The sequence below is a fragment of the Chaetodon trifascialis genome, chromosome 5 (genome assembly GCF_039877785.1).
Source record: "Chaetodon trifascialis isolate fChaTrf1 chromosome 5, fChaTrf1.hap1, whole genome shotgun sequence".
Taxonomy (NCBI): Eukaryota; Metazoa; Chordata; class Actinopteri; order Chaetodontiformes; family Chaetodontidae; genus Chaetodon; species Chaetodon trifascialis.
Genome location: NC_092060.1, coordinates 1,847,491 through 1,868,376, shown reverse-complemented (window position 1 = coordinate 1,868,376; position 20,886 = coordinate 1,847,491). Strand labels below are relative to the sequence as shown.

The window sequence follows — 20,886 nt, the reverse complement described above, 5'->3', positions numbered from 1 at the left end:
TGCGCCACTAGTCAAAAGCAGGGTGACAACAGACATCGATGCGACAACGGAGAGCGAGGCAAGCCTACTTGGACCTTTGAACGGCAAGTTTATTTATAAAAAGAACAAAGACGGGGCTATTAACAAGAACGCAGTGGTTTGTACCTTGTGAAAAAAAGAATTTTCCTATCACCGTAGCAGCTCCAGCCTGAATTATCATTTAAATGCTAAAGAAGAAGAAACGTACTTTATTAATCACATTACACAAGGTGGTAGTTGCACTACACGCCATGCATTTCCGTGAAATTAGTTTTTTCCGCATTTGACCCATCCTCGACCTGTCGATCCTTCGCGGCAGACCAGGAGCGGTGGGCTGCCAGCTGCCAGGCAATGCTGACGCCCGTGCCCGGGGACCAGTACTCCATTGTCACCACTGGTCAGGTGGTGATCTTCTTGCATGTTTTTAGTGGGGGTTATTACGGAGGAATGAGTGGAGTGAGGCGACAGTGTTACCACTTGTGCCACCGTGCTACCATGCTACCATGCTAAACATGTAGTTGCTGCTAGTGCCGCTAGTGCTACCGTGAGCTCACTCCGCCAAACCACCCTTGCTGAGTTAGGAAAACGAATGAGCAAAGCCACGACAGAAAAACTGACAAACTCAATTGCAAAGTGGGTTGCTGCTGATTGCAGGCCGATTTCAATCGTGAAAGACGAGGGCCTAAAAGAGGGGTTTCAGATAGCGTCATCTGAATTTCATTTATGAAGCACACTTCACCAATAAAAATGTGGATATCAAATCTTCTCTTCTTGGTGTATTCAATTGATTAGTCATGCACTACAATTTTGTAATGTCCTAGAATTCAAATTCTTCATTTGGGGACCTTTAGCAGATATGAGATTAAAATGCGATTAATTCGATTAATTAATTACAAATCTTGTAATTAATTAGATTAATTTTTTTAATCGCCTGACAGCACTACTTTTTTTACTTGCCCCAGGCAGTCAGGCAACTGTTAACGTCGGACCCTACTGTAGCCTTTATGTAATTTACTGTGATATGATACATGTTTTTATTTTATAGGCTAATGAAAATTAATTTGGAACAACAAAACTTTAAAAAAGACAAACAAACAAAAAAACTTACAACAGTAGACATTAGACTGCGGTCCCCCAGTTTCTCCTCAAGAGCCTCAACATCTGCTTGAGTTTGCAGCGGGAAGACCACTCCATCAGGAACCTCCATCATTGATGCATCTTGCTTCTTCAGCAGTACATTTAGCATCTTACCATGAACCTTCTGGGTCTCCTTAATTTCTTCAACAATTGTAAGAAGTTTAGAGAACATGGCTTCACAACTGGGGCTTGCAACCCTCTGGGCAGTGGAACCAGTTACTCGCTGGGCAGTGGGGCTGGTGACCTGCTGGGCAGTGGAGCTGACGCCTTGCTGGGCAGTGGGGCTGGTGACCTGCTGGGCAGTGTAGCTGGCACCTCGCTGGGCAGTGGGGCTGGTGACCTGCTGGGCCGTGGAACCGGTAACTTGCTGGGCAGTGGAGCTGGTGATCCGGCTGGCCATTTTCTTTGCTGCTAGCCCAAGGAGTTTTTGTGGGGGAGTTGGTGGAATTTCCTCCTCTGAATCAGAATGGTCACTTGATTCTAGTTGCTTGCTCTGACTCTTTAGGTTTCCCCTCACCCTAGATAGGTTAAAATGAGGATATATGAGGTAAACCATATCTGCTGCCTCTATATTATGGAAATGACCTTAAACATGTATTCTCCCACAAACACCAACTTTCTCTTTATTGAGCCATCCTCGGTGTCTGTCAGGTCTGATGTATACTCAGCTTGATGTAGCTTCACCCTGGCCTCTGCATAAGTGGCTGTAAAATACAATGACACAAAATAAAAGGAGTGGAGCAGATGTTAAAGAAGAACTAGATTATAGGAATTTAAAATAGTTGTCGTGTATCACAAAATTCACAATTTGGATAACATCACAGTTTTGAGTCATAATTTAGCTATTTTTTTCTGATCAGCAAATGAGGAAAAAAGGATAGATTAGAGATGATTCGTAGCTGGACTTGCATTTGTCTTTCCTAGACAAATGCAAGTCTAGTTGCCTACTATTCAATTTGCCCAGAGAGAACATGACCTTGATAAATGAGAATCCAGAGACAGTTATTATGGTACTATGGTAAATAAAATATGATTATTTGAAAATTCATTGTTTGGAAGTCACAAGTAATAGCCAATCAACACAGACATACATGCACATACAGACTAAGTCTAATCTGCAGAGGGAGAGTGAGGTTACAGGTGTCCAACCAAAAAGGAGCACACCCACAACTATCACGTGTGAGAACTGAAATCAACTGAATTGAATGAATTGAATTTGGTGTGATCCTGCTTGTTTGGAATGACAATCTGCAGCTACCAGCCCTTGACAGATTAGCTCAGGGATACCTAGAGAGAAAAATTAACATGAGAAAAAGAAAAAGGTGGGGACAGAGTCTTTAAACTAAGTAAAGCAAATAGAGCAGTAGTAAATGAGGAAAATTTAAGTTACCTGCATTTCCCATCACACGCACATTACACAGGATCCAGTTTTCAGCTGGTGGCGTGCCCTCTTTCACAGCCTTGGTCACATTTAGTAATCCGGCTGGTGGCCACCAGCATAGTTTTCCATCAGTGCCCTCGAACCACTCAGATGGAATGATGTCCACCTGCTTGCAGACATCCTCATCAATTTCATCGACAAACTCCACCACACTGAATGAGGCCATCCTGCAAAGTTAATCATTTTATGTGCTGTGGAGCTAAGGCAAAGCCACAAACATTTCTTAAGAGGCAATAATAGCAGAGGTTTTGTGAAGTCTGTTACTGGAGCACTGGCAAGCTGACCAGACAGTTTTGATTGTAAACAAACTCCAAGACATAAACTCCAAGACATGTCGAGTCAATGGGGTAGCTGAAAAATGTGTCCCTGTCTCAAAAAGTTCATACACTGTATGTGTTTCTGCAGAGGAATACACAATATTCCTCACAATTGCAACTCTTCCCCCTAGTTCAAAACAATTGGAACCAGTGGAGTTGGTGATTATCGTGTCTTTGAGTTTATACATCTTATATTGAACACCCTGATGCATGGAAAAATCGGTTGGCAGTGGTCCAGATGCATGGGGTTGTTTCAGTTCAACACCTTCAGGCACGTCTTTTGACGTGAGGAAATAATTGCCTTTCGCAGACACGTCTGACAATTTGTTGCACAGGACCTTGTGGTCGTCTCACCATTTTTTTCAACTGTCCCAAATAGTTCTCAAAAGGGAAACATGAAACTGAATCCAGAGGGCCAAATTTTTCGGCATCATCTGCTAAATGTATATGTGTGTATTATTAACCAGAAATTTCGTCCCATATATCTTAGCAAAGTCAGTAACAAATAATCTTAACAATTTTCTAGCATAACCATAGAACTCTCTACACAGAGACAGAAGTATTCTCATAGCACATGACAAAACCAGGAAGTTTCTGTATTGTTGATCGGGCAACCTTTCAAAAAGCACAACTGGCCCTGTATATAATAAGAACTGTCGAAATTCTGTAGCTCTCCACTGGCTGTACTCGAACAATGATCTTGGCTTTCTGGAAAAGCTCCGGGGTAAGCTTTTTCTACACAGTTTCAAGTGATCAGAGATGGCAGAAAGGGCAGAAGATGGAACCCGACACTGCAATGGCCCCTTAAACCACAGAGCAATCAATTTGCGCACAATGCCCAGGCAAACTAAATGCATGTAGTCCAGAGGAAATGCAGAAACCATACCAATGCCTAGCCCTTGGAGAGGGGATCTAGAGTGATGGTGGTCTTCATCAGACATTTGTTCAAACTGAGTGTCTGTCCTCAGGCTGGAATCCATCTCTGGAAACACAACTCTACTGTCAACATAAATGCCACACTGTGTGCAACGCTCACAAGAACTACAGCCACCATGACCTTTGATACATTTTATAAAAAGCTCTTGCTGGAGTGTCACAGATGAAAGCATCAGGAAGTGCAACATTGTAGTGTTTCCCATTTAACATTACACCAGTTGTTGTGATGGCTTTTAAATCTTCAATAAAATCATGCATGTAATCATTCACAGACTCAGGTTTACAGGGACCCACATATACACCTATGATAAACACTTTTGCTTTTGGTAGTTCAACTATTTGACCTAAAATAGGCCACAGCTGCATATTAGAGCTTCTTGAAAGAGGCAGCCCATCAACATTCACACGAGTAGTCAATGTGTCTGCTGTCAGTTTATGCTCATTTGTCATTTTCAGGTTTTTTCAAGTCATCAACATCACTGTCAAAGTCCAACTGCAGATTTGCAGCCTTGTCAATACTGTTCTCCATATATTCCTCAACCTGCACATCAGGATCAATTGCCTGCACTTCTTGATCCACTGGCTGCACTGCTTGGTCCACAGCCTGGTCTGCATGGTCTGCATGGTCTGCATGGTCCACAGCCTGGTCTGCATGGTCCACTGCCTGGTCTGCCTGATCTACTGCCTGGTCTGCCTGGTCCACAGCCTGGTCTGCATGGTCCACTGCCTGGTCTGCCTGGTCCAGAGCCTCCATGGCAAGGGTCATTAAATGTTGCTGCACCCTACTTTTGATTCTCCTCCTCCTTGTCCTTGAATTGCCATGGAAGTAATCCATTTCACTAAAACACACAGGAGTGTTCCCACAGGTCACATGTAAAATGGCTTGTACTACATCACAGTGTTAATTTTGACAAGAACTTTTAATTTAATTTTAGTCCTAGTCACTCACTAAAGATATAGTTAAAGTTAGTCTTTAAGTTTTGATTTGTTATAGTTAAAATTTAGTCTGGAAATCAGTTTTAGTTTTAGTCTGTAATTTGACAGTTTTGTGATATGGTAATAGATTTTGCTAAAAGATGTTTGTCATGGTGGTAAAATAAAATGTTTTTTAAATTAACTGTATAACTCTTGTATAATAAAAATGAATGTCTGAGGCTTGTTAGAAAAAGTGCAATACTGACAACAGACACATTCATGTGAATGTTGATGGGCTGCCGCTTTCAAGAAGCTCTAATGTGCAGCTGTGGCCTATTTTAGGTCAAATAGTTGAACTACCAAAAGCAAAAGTGTTTATCATAGGTGTATATGCGGGTCCCTGTAAACCTGAGTCTGTGAATGATTACATGCATGATTTTATTGAAGATTTAAAAGCCATCACAACAACTGGTGTAATGTTAAATGGGAAACACTACAATGTTGCACTTCCTGATGCTTTCATCTGTGACACTCCAGCAAGAGCTTTTTTAAAATGTATCAAAGGTCATGGTGGCTGTAGTTCTTGTGAGCGTTGCACACAGTATGGCATTTATTTTTGACAGTAGAGTTGTGATTCCAGAGATGGATTCCAGCCTGAGGACAGACACTCAGTTTGAACAAATGTCTGATGAAGACCACCATCACTCTAAATCCCCTCTCCAAGGGCTAGGCACTGGTATGGTTTCTGCATTTCCTCTAGACTACATGCATTTAGTTTGCCTGGGCATTGTGCGCAAATTGATTGCTCTGTGGTTTAAGGTGCCATTGCAGTGTCGGGTTTCATCTTCTGCCCTTTCTGCCATCTCTGATCACTTGTGCATAATATGACATTTACATTCACTATTACATTTAAATTACTTACGTGGCAAAGACAAACACTTTCCAACAACTGTGATCTCGACAAATTTAAATGTGACAGGAGGAGAAGAAGTCAAAAATTAGTTTTGTTTTTGCTCTCCAACCACAGCTTCCAACTAGACCAGTTCTGAGTTCAGTTTAGGTTTCAGTCCAGCCATTGTTACAATTACAATGATAGGAACTTCAGTCAGTACTAAATCTGCTGTGTGTGTGTGTGTTTATGTGTGTGTGTGTGTGTGTGTGTGTGTGTGTGTGTGTGTGTGTGTGTGTGTGTGTGTGTGTGTGTGTGTACACACACACACACACACACACACACACACACACACACAGATATCAGGGTCTCACATTTCTGATAACCAAATATAATGCTTTTTAAGGCCATTTTAAGATTTTAAGACCTGTGAGAATAAAAAATAAGACCACTACCGCAGGAAAAAATATATAAGAAAGCACACTCTAGGTTAAGTTCAAAGCACATTTATTTTTTAAATCAGTGCATGGTGTTGGGTAATGTGAGTTAGTAACTGAATTACTCTATAATAAAAGTAACTATATGTCAAAGAATTTGAAATTTTCTGAGCAGCATTCCAGTCAGTTGAATAGAGAAGAACAGACAGGTACTACAAAGGTAAACAGGAAACAATATAATAAAATAACAATCAACAGTAAACAATGTAAAGAGAGTTTAACTCTAATAAATTAAATCAGATCGCTCTGCCATCATATCGTCGCATCTCTGTTTAGTGTGTGTGTTTGCCGCACGCGCTGTTCCCGTCTGTGTGTGAAAACACCGGCTCTGATTGGCTTACCATGACACATGACTCTACCCCTTAGCCAATCACAATTACTTCTATCGCATCTAGCCAGGGGGTGCGTTCAGATCATAGACTGTATGGTTCAGATCAGATGTACCAAACACAGAAACGTTGGCAAGCATTTGGAAAGCACTGTCTAATTGAATGAGCAGGGACAAACAGACTGGAGTCATAAGAAGTAGTGCGCTATTCTCGAACCTGAACGCACCTCAAGTCTTGGATGACAAATAAACAGAGCAGAGTAGGCGAGCTACAGCTGGTAGTTTCTTCAATTTATTCATAGTAACGCACCACATTTGACTGTCAGCAACGGCAATGGCGTTGTAACGCGGGAAAAATTATTAGTTAGATTACCCCGTTACTGAAAAAATAACGCCGTTATATAACGGCGTTATTTATAACGGTGTTATTCGCAACACTGATCACTAAACTTACACTTACCCATCTCGGTTCAGTCTGCCAGTTCTAACCACTTCTTTGTCTGTTTCTATTACATGGCTATAAGGAAACACTGCCCCCTAAATGTTGTGTGATGCCTGTGCTATTAGGCACAGAGCGAGAGCACAGAGAGAGAAACGAAATGTTATGAATATAACTTCTGTTCCCTGAGGAACAGGGAGAGGAACGAGGTACAACACATATGGTATGGGATATCACGTCCCCGCGTGGCCTGACTGAAGACACCTCTAGTCACGCCTTTACGGCAGATGACCTGTGGTGACGTATGTGAAGCCCTGCCTGCACATATATACGTGCACTATGTAGTGTGTACTACCTTAATTTGATGTTGCATTCGTTGATAAAATGCCGGGGCACCACCTTCCTCAGCTAAGAAGGACTGCAGAAATTAACTGCTATAACGCTGATAAAAATTAATGAATGGACTAACTGTAAATCAGTCTGGTAACCTGAAGTGTAAACTCTGGATACAGGGATCGTAGATATTCAGTTCAAAAGGACACCGTCTAACCAGGACTTAAATCAAAATATCATTTATTAAGCAGAATTGTGGATAATGGGTAATGTACCATGAATAATAAGACAGAAGATGGGAGGTGATATGACAGAACAGACAAGAAACTTATGGCAACACAATGGTAAATAAATTGGCTATAGTGAGAGGCAGTCGAAAGGGAATAATGGGGACGCGAACGTAGAGTTAAGGGAATAAATGATTAACGGAGAGAATTTGGACAAATTGACTGTCTTTTAACCTCACGGACCAACTCTTATTCAAACCCGCTTAGCGTGCCTACTTGATTGCTGGCGTCCCGTTGTGCTCTGCTCCGAACTAACTCGAAGACGTTCCAGATGTTCGTCCGTGGCTCGATCTGCTTGGTGATCTGGTGGAAGGCCCAGGCACCAAGGTGACGAGCTGATGTTGGACGGGCTTCTCTGGAACTGGTTCTGCGGTGTCGGTTACAGATGAGGGACTGCTCCGGATGGTTGTTAGCCGGACCAAGGATCAACAGCTGGCTGCAGGGTTTGGTTCGGTTGAGTCCGTGACGGATTATTTTAGACTGATAGTACAAATCAATAGTCTCTTCGGTGCCCGGTCGAAGAAGGCTACAATTAGTATTACTTGCCTAAATTTACTGATGTTAAAACAAAAACGTTTGGCTAAACAAAAAGGTTAACTGGAAAACTTGTGGCAAATTACAAGAATACGTCTTCTGAAGATAACTTACGCTACTCGAAATGGCTTTGAGTAGCTCGAAGACGAAAAACTTAAAGAGCAAAATGACTGTGCAAAACTTAAGACAAAGAAGTAAGAAAAAGAACTCAGCTGAGAGTAACTAGATGTAGAAAAACAAGAAAACAAAAGAACCAAAAACTAACTAACTTAAGACAAGACTAAAACTGAGTAACGCGCACTACACGCAGTTTTTTAAAGGTCGCTCCGGGGCGTGTTGAAAGGGCAGGCCATCGAATCACGTGAGACGGTTTGTGACGTGCGATCGCCTCAAGGAGCTGAACTAATCAATGATTCATACGAGGGGCTCATCTGCTTCTCACTATGGTCAATCACATATAATTTCAATGACAAAATTTCAATGACATTTCAATATTGTTCACAGCATGCATTAGACACTTACTATGGTTGGGTGACAACATTAAATGGTAATCATGGTCCAGTTTTATCCCAACATGTATAATGATTCAATGTATAACTAATACACAAATAAAGATACAGGAATAAAGAAGGCAGGCTATATTTGCCAAAAATGATTATCACGATTACGATTACTTATCGATAAATGTGCCAAGTCAAGCATATTCAATCTGATGGTTAGGAAACTCTGGATGGCAGTATAGTTTTGTGGTGACAATTCAGACAAACTTTTATAAAACCGTTACAATCACAACTTGGTCATACTTCAGGTCAGAGATACTGGGAAAACATCAATATTATGCGTACAACGAGTCCTGTAAGTTGAAAATATCAAAAGTTAAGTTTAACATAAAAGTCTGGTTATCTTGGAGTGTTTGAGGAAAAGACACACAAACATGTATCACCAGTTGCTTCAATGGATGTCCGGTTTACGACCCATCAGCATTTGCTGATGTTTGTGGATTCCTCTGGGGCATGCCATTTGTCTCTTCAGGCAGCTTTATTGTATTGAGTCCTCTTGGGGCTATCAGGAGAGAATTAGCATTGCCATGAGAAACATAGTGAGGAGAAGGTGAGGAGAAGGCCACCTTTGATGTTGAGGTGTCTGTGTCCCTGGCTTCCCTGAAAAGAAAACATGGAGGAGATGTCTCTTGTCCAGACATCTTGTCTCTCTTCGAAATCAGATTGCATTATAGGTAAACCAGATGGTCTATAATTCAACCAGTTGGCGGGTTTACACCTCCATTTCCCTTGAGTATCACCAGAAAAGGAGGGAAAGAAGGGGTCAGTTAAAGGCCGGTTCTGCTACAACTACCACAGTCATCCTTCAGTTCGATAGCTGCTCTTCACCGAGCCCAGCAGCGCAGTGGGGCAACATAGTGTTGTACCTCGTTCCTCTCCTTCAGGGAACAGAAGTTATATTCTTAACATTTCGTTCCCTTTCAGTCGATTCACTCGGTACAACACATATTGTATGGGACATGTATACACGCCCCGCAGAACAGCCACCGAACCGGAGCCGAACCTCCAATATTCTAGTGCATTGTAGAACCAGCAGAAAGGACAGAGTGAGCCACTGAAGGGGCTGTCAAGTCCAAACGATAAAACCGAACAAAAGTGTGCGGTGATGACCAACTGGCTGCAGCGCAGATATCACTCACAGAAACCCCTTTAAACAAGGCCCATGAGGCCGCCATGCCCCTGGTTGAATGCGCCCTCACACCTTGGGGCAACGGAAGACCCCTGCTGCTGTATGCTTGGGAGATGGCCTCCACAATCCAGTGGGAAAGCCGCTGATTAGACAGCGCTTTGCCCTTGGCTGGATTAGTAAAACAGACAAACAACTGGTCACATAAACGCACACCCTGGGTGCGGTCTATGTAAGTGCGTAGTGCACGCACAGGGCACAAGGAATGTAACCTCCTCTGCTCCTCAGATGTAAAAGGAGGGGGGCAGAAGCTCAAGACCTCAAACGCCATAGAGCTATAGGCTGCTGGGATAATCTTCTGGCGCAGTGTAACCTTAGGTCCATCCTGAGTGAACTGGGTACAAGAGGGATGCACAGACAAAGCATGAAGGTCACCCACTCGCTTTGCAGAAGTCAAAGCAAGTAGCAATGCAGTCTTGTATGAAAGAAATTTCATATCTGCAGAGTCAATAGGCTCAAATGGGGGTCCACAAAGAGCCTCAAGCGCCAACACTAAATCCCATGAGGGAGCGCTGGGTTTAAACACAGGCCTCAGCCTGCGAACTCCCTTCAGGAAGCGCATAGCAAGAGGGTGAGCGCCTGGTGTCACTCCCTCAAAACCAACGTGGCATGCAGATATAGCTGCCAAATAGACCTTAATCGTTGAGAAAGAGAGACCCCTATCCAGCAGCTCCTGAAGGAATGTCAAAACATCCACAATAGAGTACTGAAATGGGAGCACATTTCAGTCCTGACACCACTGCTCAAATGCCTGCCATTTATAGGCATATAGGCCCCTAGTAGATGATGCCCTCGCACTCTGGATCGTCGCCACCACATTTGGGGGCAGACCCTGAGCCATTAAATTGGACCTCTCAACAGGTAAGCATGTAGTTGCCACAGATCTGGGCGTGGGTGAATCACCTCTCCTCCCGCCTGGGAAAGGAGGTCCCTGCGAAGAGGGAGCTGCCAGGGCCTTGCAGCTAGCAGACTGATTATCTCCGCATATCACGACTTCGCCGGCCAGCGGGGGGCCACCAGGATCAGGGAGAGCCCCTGCTGGCGCACCCTCTCCAGAACAGACACAATCATTTCCACTGGGGGAAATGCATACAGCAGCGTGTTGGGCCATGTGTGCGCCAGCGCATATGTTCCCAGGGGAGCACTGCGGTCTGTTATGGAGAAGAACAGGGGACAGTGGGTATTTGCTCTGGAGGCAAAAAGATCCACTTCTGCCCTGCCGAAGTGATCCTATATCTGAGACACCACCAGTGGGTGCAATCTCCACTCCCTCACCAGAGGACCTCCCCTGGAGAGAAGGTCTGGTCCCAGGTTCAAGTGCCCTGGAACATGCGTGGCTCTAAAAGACAGAAAATGAGTATTGCACCAGAGCAACAGAGAGTGAGCCAGTTTCAACAGGGGAAGGGAGCATGTCCCTCCCTGCTTGTTTATGTAAGAAACCATCGTTGTGTTGTCCGTCCTGATCAGGACATGATGGCCTGTCAGAATGGGACGAAAATGCTTCAGAGCTAAAAGGGTCGCTAATAGCTCCAGGTGGTTGATGCGGAGCCTGCACTGTGCTGTCGTCCAAACCCCTCTCACTGCTGTGCCCTCGCACAGCGCCCCCCACCCCCTCAGGGATGCGTCTGTGGACACCACCTTGCGGAAAAACACCCTCTCTATAGGAGACCCTCGTTGTAGTAAACCGGGTTCTCTCCACGGGAGAAGAGCCGACATGCGGAGTTATCGTCAGCCTCCTCTGGAGGTGATGTGGCATGCAGAGCCGGTGAGACAGAGTCCAGAGTGAAATGCTCGCATCTTTATAAGCCCGAGCGGCACTACAGCGATCATAGATGCCATCATGCCTGTCAGCTGTAAGATCGTCCGGAAACGCAGCTTGCATCCCAACTGAAACTGAGCAAGGCAGCGGTGAAACGCAGCCGCCCTGTGCTCTGACAGACGCGCTCGGCCCGAAACAGAGCATATTTCCAAACCGAGGAAAGAAAACCGTTGGCTCGGTGTCAGTGAACTTTTCTGCAGATTTACTGAAAAGCCCAACTCTTGAATGTGCGACAGGGTCAGTGACAGCTGAGCCGCTGCTCACTCTCTGGAGCCCAATCGTCCAGATCTCCCAGAGCGGAGCTAACGCTGCCTTGACACATTTGGTGAATGTTCGGGGGGCGAGTGACAAGCCGAACGGCAGAACCAGGTGTTCGTAGGCTATGCCCTCGAATGAAAGTAAGCGTCTGTCAGATCGATAGTTGTAAACCAATCTCCCGGTCTGATCGCGCTCAGTAGCTGTCTGAGTGTAAGCATCTTGAACTTGTAAGTTCGTAGATACTTGTTTAACACTCACAAATCTAGAATAGGACGGAGCCCCCCACCCTTTTTCGGAACAACGAAATAACGGCTGTACCAACCTTTGTTCGTTTCCGAAGCGGGAACAACTCGTATCGCTCTTTTGTCCAACAAGTTGTTTATTTCTTCCCTCAGAACTGCTGCCGCTTTGTCTCCTACTACTGTTTTTACTACAGAGTGGAAACGAGGCGGCCGGGCCCCGAACTGTAGACGGTAACCCATGGCAACGGTCCGCTCTACCCAAGGTGAGACTGCGCATGCGCGCCACCGAGGGAGGTGAACCGCCAGCCGACTGACCTGCAGCACTGTGGGGGAGGGGCTGTCGCCCTCTGGCGTGCCGGAGGGGAACAGCAACACTGGTCTGCTCCAGCTCATTTGATTTGCAATGTTTTGAGAACAAAATGAAGTCTTTATTGAATTCAATAAATGCACATTTACATTCACACAGTGAACAACAGGCACCATATTTGGGGCACTTGTGTGTGAGGGGGTGTTGTGCTTGGGAGACTGTGTTTGGGGGTGGCAGCACCTCACAGGACCGGACCCCTGAACGAAACATAAACACGGCCTCTTTGGCGGCAACAACTGAGGGGCGGCAATGTCTCTCTGCTGCTGAAGCCCCTCCAGAGTCGATCCTGACGTTAGGATGACTGCTTTGACTTCCTCCAGGGCGCTGAGCCCTTCTTGAGGCCTGGGGGCGGACCCTTGCTCCAGGCTGATGGGCGTGGGTTCTGGCCGGTTGTCTGCTGCTTCACCGGTTGTGGCGCCGAAGTCACGGGCGGCGCCGTCCTCTTGGTAGGAGGCAGCGGTGCCGGTTTGTGCAGACTGGTTGGCTGCTTAAGCTTAGTATCCCGTCTGGGGATGATGCTGCTCAAAGCTGCGGTCTGCTTCGTCCTCAGCTCGAACTTACAAGCGCTTTTGGTCAAGCGACTGACCAAACAGACCCTCAGCCGACACTGGCTCGTCCAGATAGACCGCTCTGTCCCGGTCTGAAACATCAGAGAGAGTCAGCCACAGGTACCTCTGCGCCACCACCGTAGAAGCCATCCCCCTTCCCAGGGAGAGCGCTGCACAGCGGGACACACGGAGGATGTAATCCGTGGCGACTCGAACCTCGTTCAAGAGCGGGGACAGTGGACTGTCAGGAGGCATAAGCGACCCGAGTTCCGCCAGACACATAGCCTGATATGTCTGGAGCATTGTGGCGGAGCTCAGTGCACGGGCCGTGTTCGCCTGCGAACAGTAGATTTTCTCCAGCTGCAACGCGGAGAACCTACAGTGTTTGGACGGGAGCGTGGTGGGACCGCCGACACCGTGGTTCTGGGCCGGGGCCAGATAGGCTGCCAGGGACGCCTCCATGGACGGGAGGTTGACCAAACCAGCCTTCTCAGCTCCATCCAGATCCAAAAACTGACCACAGCCGGGCACCATGGCGCGGGTGGACAGCGGTTTGTTCCATGTCGAGGTGAGCTCCGTGACAAAATCAGGGAACATGGGCAGGCTGTTCTTCACGGTCGTCGGTTCGGGGGGAAGAAAAAACCCCGAAAATCGCGATGGTTTCTGAGCCGGTTGAGGAGAGGGGCAAGCCACTTCCAATTTCTCAGTTGCACGATGGTACAGTGAGAGGAAGGACGTGTCGACCTGGTAATGACCCGACAACAACGGCTCCTGTTCGTCCTCCGACAAGCCATGCACGTCTAACCCAACATCCAGCACGTCCTTCTCGTCATGGTAGCAGGCTAGCTCGGGTAGCGGCTGGCTAGCGCCCTCGGAGGGGCCCGGCTCAGACCCCGCTAACCCGTCAGCACACTCCATGTGGTCCGCCCAGCTTTTAATGGGGTCTCCGACCATGAGCTCCTCGTCGCCAGACTCGGACGAAGCCGGGTCCTTGGACTCGGAGAGGAGGGGGTCAAGACGTGCAATGGCCGTCTTTCCCAGGACTCTCTCCACAAACCTGACCTGCCTTTCCAGGGTTGAGCTCCGGAGCTGGTGACAGGACTCACAAGACTCGGGCTCAGTCAACGCCCTCCTGGCGTGGACAATCCCCAGGCAGACGGGACATGCGTCGTGGAAGTCCTTCTCGTGAAGGGAGAAGCCGCACCCCTGAGGACAGGGGCGAACGGAAGACTTCCCATTCACCTGCTTAGGCTGTGCACTCATAATGAGACACAGTGAGCCAGAGCAAGAAAACAGCGAAATCAGCGCTCCGCGGGTAGCAGCAGCTAACGCCAACAGGGGCAGTTAAGCTAATTTTGATACGGCAGAAGCCACAAGACCAAGCTAACCAGCAGCAGCTTGTTAGCCTGACTCGGTAGAGGTGTTCTCAGCGAGGTGAAGAGCGTAAGAACTGAAGGATGACTGTGGTAGTGCACGTATATATGTGCAGGCAGGGCTTCACATACGTCACCACAGGTCATCTGCCGTAAAGGCGTGAATAGAGGTGTCTTCAGTCAGGCCACGCGGGGGCGTGATATCCCATACAATATGTGTTGTACCGAGTGAATCGGCTGAAAGGGAACATCCTATTTTTCACCGTCTTGATAACAGGGACGTGCACTGGTTAAATAAATAATGTTAGCACAAAAAAAAAAAATCCAGACATATCTTTTTTCATTAACTGTACCCAGATGAAATTTAATGCCTCCCATGTGAAATTTAATGCCACGCTTCAAAAAATAGCGAAATGTAATGCTTTATAATACCTTAAAAACCATATATTGTATATCAGACTTTTTAAGACTTTTTAAGGATCCGCGGAGACCCTGATATATATATATTATCTGAAGCAATGTTGTCTTTTCCCTCTATTTTCTCCTCACAGCACACTAGAATGCCTTATTTATGTGTTAAAAATCATAAAATGTTTCTATGCAATGCCCCCCAAGCTGGGGCTCTGTTCCAACGGGATGGCGGAGTTCATTATACTGTTACTGAGCCATATTTCCATAAAAACGAAAACACAGCACTCTCTCACGGTCTGCTGGGTCGATCTCAGAAGGTGTATATAGTCCAGGTCGTTGTTGAAAGAGCGTACATTGGCGAATACGATAGATGGTATAGCCGGCTTGTGTGGATTCACCGCTAGCCTAGCCCGGATACCGCCGCGCTTTCCCCAGTTCCACCTCCTCTCGCACCGCCTGTGGCGCTTCCTCTGCGAGCGCGGTGCAGTTGTGGGGGTCAGTGTCGAAACGGGCCGCTGGAGTAGGTCGAGGTTGAGTAACTAATTTAGCATGTGCTGGGTTTAATTTGTCGATTGCTGCTTTGCTGATGTCAAAAAGAGTCCCACAGCTGTATGTGCGCATTGGGACAAACAAGCGCGACGAAAACATAAAATCATTCGAACACACCGACGAACACAAACATGTAGACACCGCATTATCGGGACAGAGAGGAGCCGCTGTGTCCGCACGCGCCGCCATCACTATGACTACTCTTCGTCATATTCTTCATCATCTTCATCTTCAGGTAAGGTCAACTGTAGATTAGGGATGTTCTCCAGTGTAATGCAGTCGCTCTCGTCGACATTTGAAATCATATAAACAATACTTTTACCTTTTATTTATTTTTAAACATGTCTTTTAACATGTTTTCAACATTTGTATGTAATCCAATACGTGGAAAAAAAAATATAAATGAAAAAAAACAAACAAACTTTAAAATAAAACATTTCCAAGAGGACAACTGCCCTTCATTGTAATAAAAACAGAACAATCCCTCAGTGGAAAAAAATAAAAAAAAATAACAGATCAAGAAGTGCACACAACTTATCAAGGCCCAGTCCTTCAGCTGTCCATGGACTTCTTCTTCTGCTGGTGCCTTAATTCGCAGATTCTTTTGTTAATGGCTGTTCTCAAGTCCGGAAGCTTCACCCTTGGGTGTTGCTGAACAACAGCATCTGTAAAAGATAATAAAATAAGACATCCACAATGATAGTCTCGGATTGTTGCAATAGGAAAGATGAGGTGGATCCCACTCTTGTGTGCCTGGTCCTCGCTCCTCAGTGGGTTACCTATAAATACTGTAGTTGAGTCTGAAATCAGAATTGGCTTCTCAAGGAACCAAGGAAGGAGTTAGAAAGATTGTCCAAGGGGCCTTCATGTTCCAGTGTGGAGGACTGAAATATCATGTTGAGGATGAAATATAATGTTGGGGAATAAAAATTGGACTCAAAGAAAAAAATTGTATTTGCTGCTGCCATTTTTTATACAGTACATAACCATATAGTGTCCATCCATATGGCTAATGTTAAATATAATGAATGTCATGCAAAATCTGATTTACAAAGTGTGATTTGGAGCTTGTCTAACTCATAAAAAAATACTTTGAATAAACATACTTGCAATAATGTAATACGGTTTTATTTTTGCACAGCAATGTATTTTAAAATATATAAGTCAGTATATAGCAATAGAATTTCCATCCATATATTGCTATATATTTTCAAATATATGGAAGGAATGTCTCATATTGTTATATATTGAAATATATTTTCTAATGTATTGCAATATAAATTCTAGAATATTGCAATATACTTTTGTTTCATAAGGGTGCTTGCCTCCTGGTGAAGGAATGCTGACATTCTGAGAGATGCTGATGAGCATCATCCCCGCATGAGAAAGGGAAGTGCTTCTTTCTTCTGATTCTGGTGCTGGAAATTGCTTTCCAGTTGTTTAAGACCGCAGCGGGTCCTGATTTTAATGTATTTTTTTTCACAGTGCGGCTTCGTCGGGTCTCAGTTCCTGTTTACATGTGACATCACGTAACGTCATCGTCTGATTCAGGATCGAATAAAAACTCGGAGATTCCTCTTCTGTGCTGCATGGGAATCAGCATGCTTCCAGAAACTCTCCTGCTTTACTTTTTGGCTGCTGCACCCGTTACAGACAAGAGCATCTCAATGGGCTCTATTTTCGACTCCGCTGCCGGCGCGGCACAGGCGCAGTGCAAAGTCAGGTCCGCTGTGCCGATGGGGCGTGGCGGCGCAGACTTTGACATTTTCGTGTGCTGCGCCGCCGGCGCATCTACTCCTCCTTCTCATTTCAGTCCCACCCAGCGGCGCAACTCGGAAAGAGGGAGGGGAGAAGGCGTGGAGTGGGTTTGACACAGCCGAGTCAAATTTTCACATCAGAGCAGCTCCTCACCTCACCTTTAAGAACGGCGCTGGCCAGGCGCATGGCAAGTTTCGAGGATGACTGAGACCGCACGGGAACGCCCAAACTTCTCCCAGGAGGAGACTGACGTCACTTGTGTGTAATGACATGCGTTTGTGTTACTTTGCACACCCGTTTGTATAAACGGTTTATTTTTTCTCAGTATATATATATATATATATATTGTTTTATATTCTGTTCTATGTTTTGTGGTATATTTTGTTTATATATAGATATATTTTGTTTTTATATTTGCTTTTTATATATATATAGTTCTATCTCTTTTCTTTCTTTTATGATTTTATTCTAATTCTATTCTTGTAAGGAGCACTGCAACAAAAACAATTTCCCCTCGGGGATAAATAAAGGATTTCTGATTATGATTCTGATGTCTAAATATGAGGTCCTTAGATGGTAAATCCTCGGCCTCCTCCTCATCCTCCTCGAAGCAATGATGTACTCCGTCTTTGTAGATAACATTAAGCATTACTATGATTACATTTGTATTTGGAATGAAATGACGTGGATAATAGCGGACAGCGATCATCACTTACGTTTTTTCCATGTGTCTGTCTCTCTCTGTCTCTTGAGTGCTCTGAGATAGATGCAGTATATATGCTCTGTAGGATGCCTAGGCTGTTTCTGGTTGGCACAGCAGCGTTAACCAATTAGTTCGCTTCCCTGTTTCACCTGTGTACATTTGGTCAGGGTGAGTGACCATTATGCGTGCCGAACGCGCTTGCGATGTCGTCAGATGAGATGCTGATCAAAATATAGGTCTGACTGCATGTGCTGACTCAGATAGCTGCATTGAATCGTGGCTGTTGCTAAATATTGAACGCAGTGTGCGTTTGATGACTGACCGAGCACTGCTGAAAACACCGCTGCCGTCTTGTTGAAAGCGTGATATATGGTGTCATTAACCACGTTTTCAGTGGATAGCCGTTATCACCTAGCAGCCACCCATCCAGAGGGGTGTCCCCCTGAAAGACTGTAGTGATGCTAGAATTCACCAGGATGAACGAGTCATGTGCCGACTGGTAATGGTAACATGTTTGTCACCAGGCAATTTGAGTCACAGATCACCAGACATCCTTGTTTCACCTGTGTACATTCAGTCAGGTTGAGTGACCATTACACGTGCCAAACGTGGTTTCGATGTGGTCAGATGAGATACGGATCAAAATATATAAACTTAGATCTGACTGTATGTGCTTACTCAGATAGTTGCATTGAATCGCGGCTGTTGTTAATTATTGGTCGCAGTGAAATGCCAGACACTGTGGAAACCTGACTGTGAGGTGTTGGTGATGTGAGCGCACGACTCCGCCGGTTTACGAAAATCCACTTGCGCCGCTGGCACACAGAGTTGACCAGGTCTGAGGTGGTGAGCTTTCAGCACACTTTTATGTTGCCGGTGCAGACCAAAATGGTAGAAAATTCCAATGCGCCGGCTCATTATGCCGACACCTCCCCCCTACTGCGCCACAACGCCCATCCTGGCGCACCTCTGTACGCCGAAAAAAATACTACTTGAAAAAATAAATACTTGAAAATACTACTGCGCCGGCAGCGCAGCCTGTGCCGCGACAGCGGGGGAGTCGAAAATAGAGCCCAATGAGTCTTTTACCTGGTTAAATAAAGGAGATTGATTGATTGATTGATTGATTGATTGATTGATTGATTGATTGATTGATTGATTGATTGATTGAAGTCAGAATGTCTCTTATGTTCATCCAAGGTACAGAAGAGATTTAAAAATAACTGGACAAATTTTACAACCAAATCAAAAGGAAAAAGTAACCTACACTAGTTTGGAAAGACAAATTCAAAGGGCACTGACAAAGAATATGAAGTACAGTTCAGAATTAATTCAAAATCAGTTCCTCCAAATGACTGGCCTGAGCCAGATCTAAAATACCAAGCACAGCGTAAGACTAGAAATAGCAAACAGTGTCAGAAATGTCAACAGTTTAACCCTGATGAAAAGTGTGGTCACTGTTTCATGTGTGGCAGCACAGAACACTGGGCATTGGGTTGTTGAAAGAAAAAACATCTCAGCTAGCATAAGCAAAATTCTGCACCATACTGCTAAAAACATAGAGAAAGTAGATCTGTTCAGTCTAGGAGCACCACTCACTGGTAAACAATGCCAAACAGCAAAGCTAGTAGGGAAGAGATGTCTAGTTCTGAGTCTCTCGGGGGGGAATGGACACTACGATACTGTGGGACACTGGTTCGCAGGTATCAATAGTGGGAAGAACGGGAAAAGGAAGTATGAGGATGTCGAGGTGAGACCAGTGAGCTGCTTGAAGACGGATTATTGGAGCTCTCAGCTGCAAATGGAACAGAAATATTGTATGAGGGATGGATGGAAATTGAAGTGACCTTGTCCAAAGACGCTGTGGCTGGGATGAGTGACAAACCTGTTGTGGTGCCGATCCTGGTTGTTAACCATGACATTGAATGCCCCATCATTGGCTTTAGTGATAATTGAAGAACTAGCCCTGACAAATGACACACGTGAAGACTGTATTCCTTCTGGTCACATGGTAAAGAGACTGTGCTCAACACTGGAGGTAGGACACAAAACTGCCAGAGCAATCCCAAAACATCTCTATCAAGAAGTGAAAACACACATACAGGACTTACTCCATCGAGGCTGGATCCAGAAATCCTGCTCTACATACTCCTCACCTATAGTATGCACCAGGAAGAAAGACGGCAGTCTGCAGCTGTATACAGACTACAGGCTACTGAACGGGAAAACACTGCCTGACTGTCATCCAATTCCGAGGATACAGGAGATTCTGGAGAACCTGGGAGGCAACTCTTGGTTCATGGTGCTAGACCAAGGGAAGGCTTATCACCAGGGCTTCCCGAGCAAGAAAAGCAGGCCCTGCACTGCATTCATAATGCCATGGAGACTGTATGAATGGGTGAGAATCTGGTCTGGGCTCATGAATGCACCTGCCTGCTTCAAGCGCCAGACCAAGGGAAGGTTTATCACCAGGGCTTCATGAGCGAGAAAAGCAAGCCCTGCACCGCATTCATAACACCATGGGGACTGTATGAATGGGTGAGAATCCTGTTTGGGCTTACCAATGCACCTGCCTGCTTCCAGTAGTACATGGAGGGATGTCTGGGAGACCTCAGAGATGAAGTATATGTCCCGTATTTAGATGATGTCCTCGTATTTAGCTCCAGCTTCAATAAACACATTGAAGATGTGAGACAGGTGCTCAGACAACAGCAAAAGTGTGGCATAAAGCTGAATCCAAAGAAATGCAACTTTTTCAAAAGTCAGGTCTGCTACATGGGCCCCTCTGCAGAGGGATATAAGATGAATCCCAAAGAAGTGGAAGCTGTTCAAGCACTGAAGCATGAGACACCAACCATTGTGCAAGAGGTAAGAAAACTGGTGGGATTTCTCAGTTATTACAGATCCTACGTACCAGACTTCTCCAGGACAGCCAAGCCCCTCGAAGAACTGTTAGCAAAGCCCAAGTCTGAGGTAAAGTAAAGCCAAAAGAAAAAGGGAGTTAGCCACAAATCTGCTCTGTTGTCACCTTCTCATCCAGT

The 20,886-nt window shown here is 45.4% G+C and overlaps 1 pseudogene; it reads right to left on the bottom strand.

The window, feature by feature from the left end:
* Positions 1-10,622: 10,622 nt before the first annotated feature.
* On the bottom strand, positions 10,623-14,314 carry LOC139331735 (uncharacterized; annotated as a pseudogene).
* Between the last annotated feature and the right edge of the window lie 6,572 nt (positions 14,315-20,886).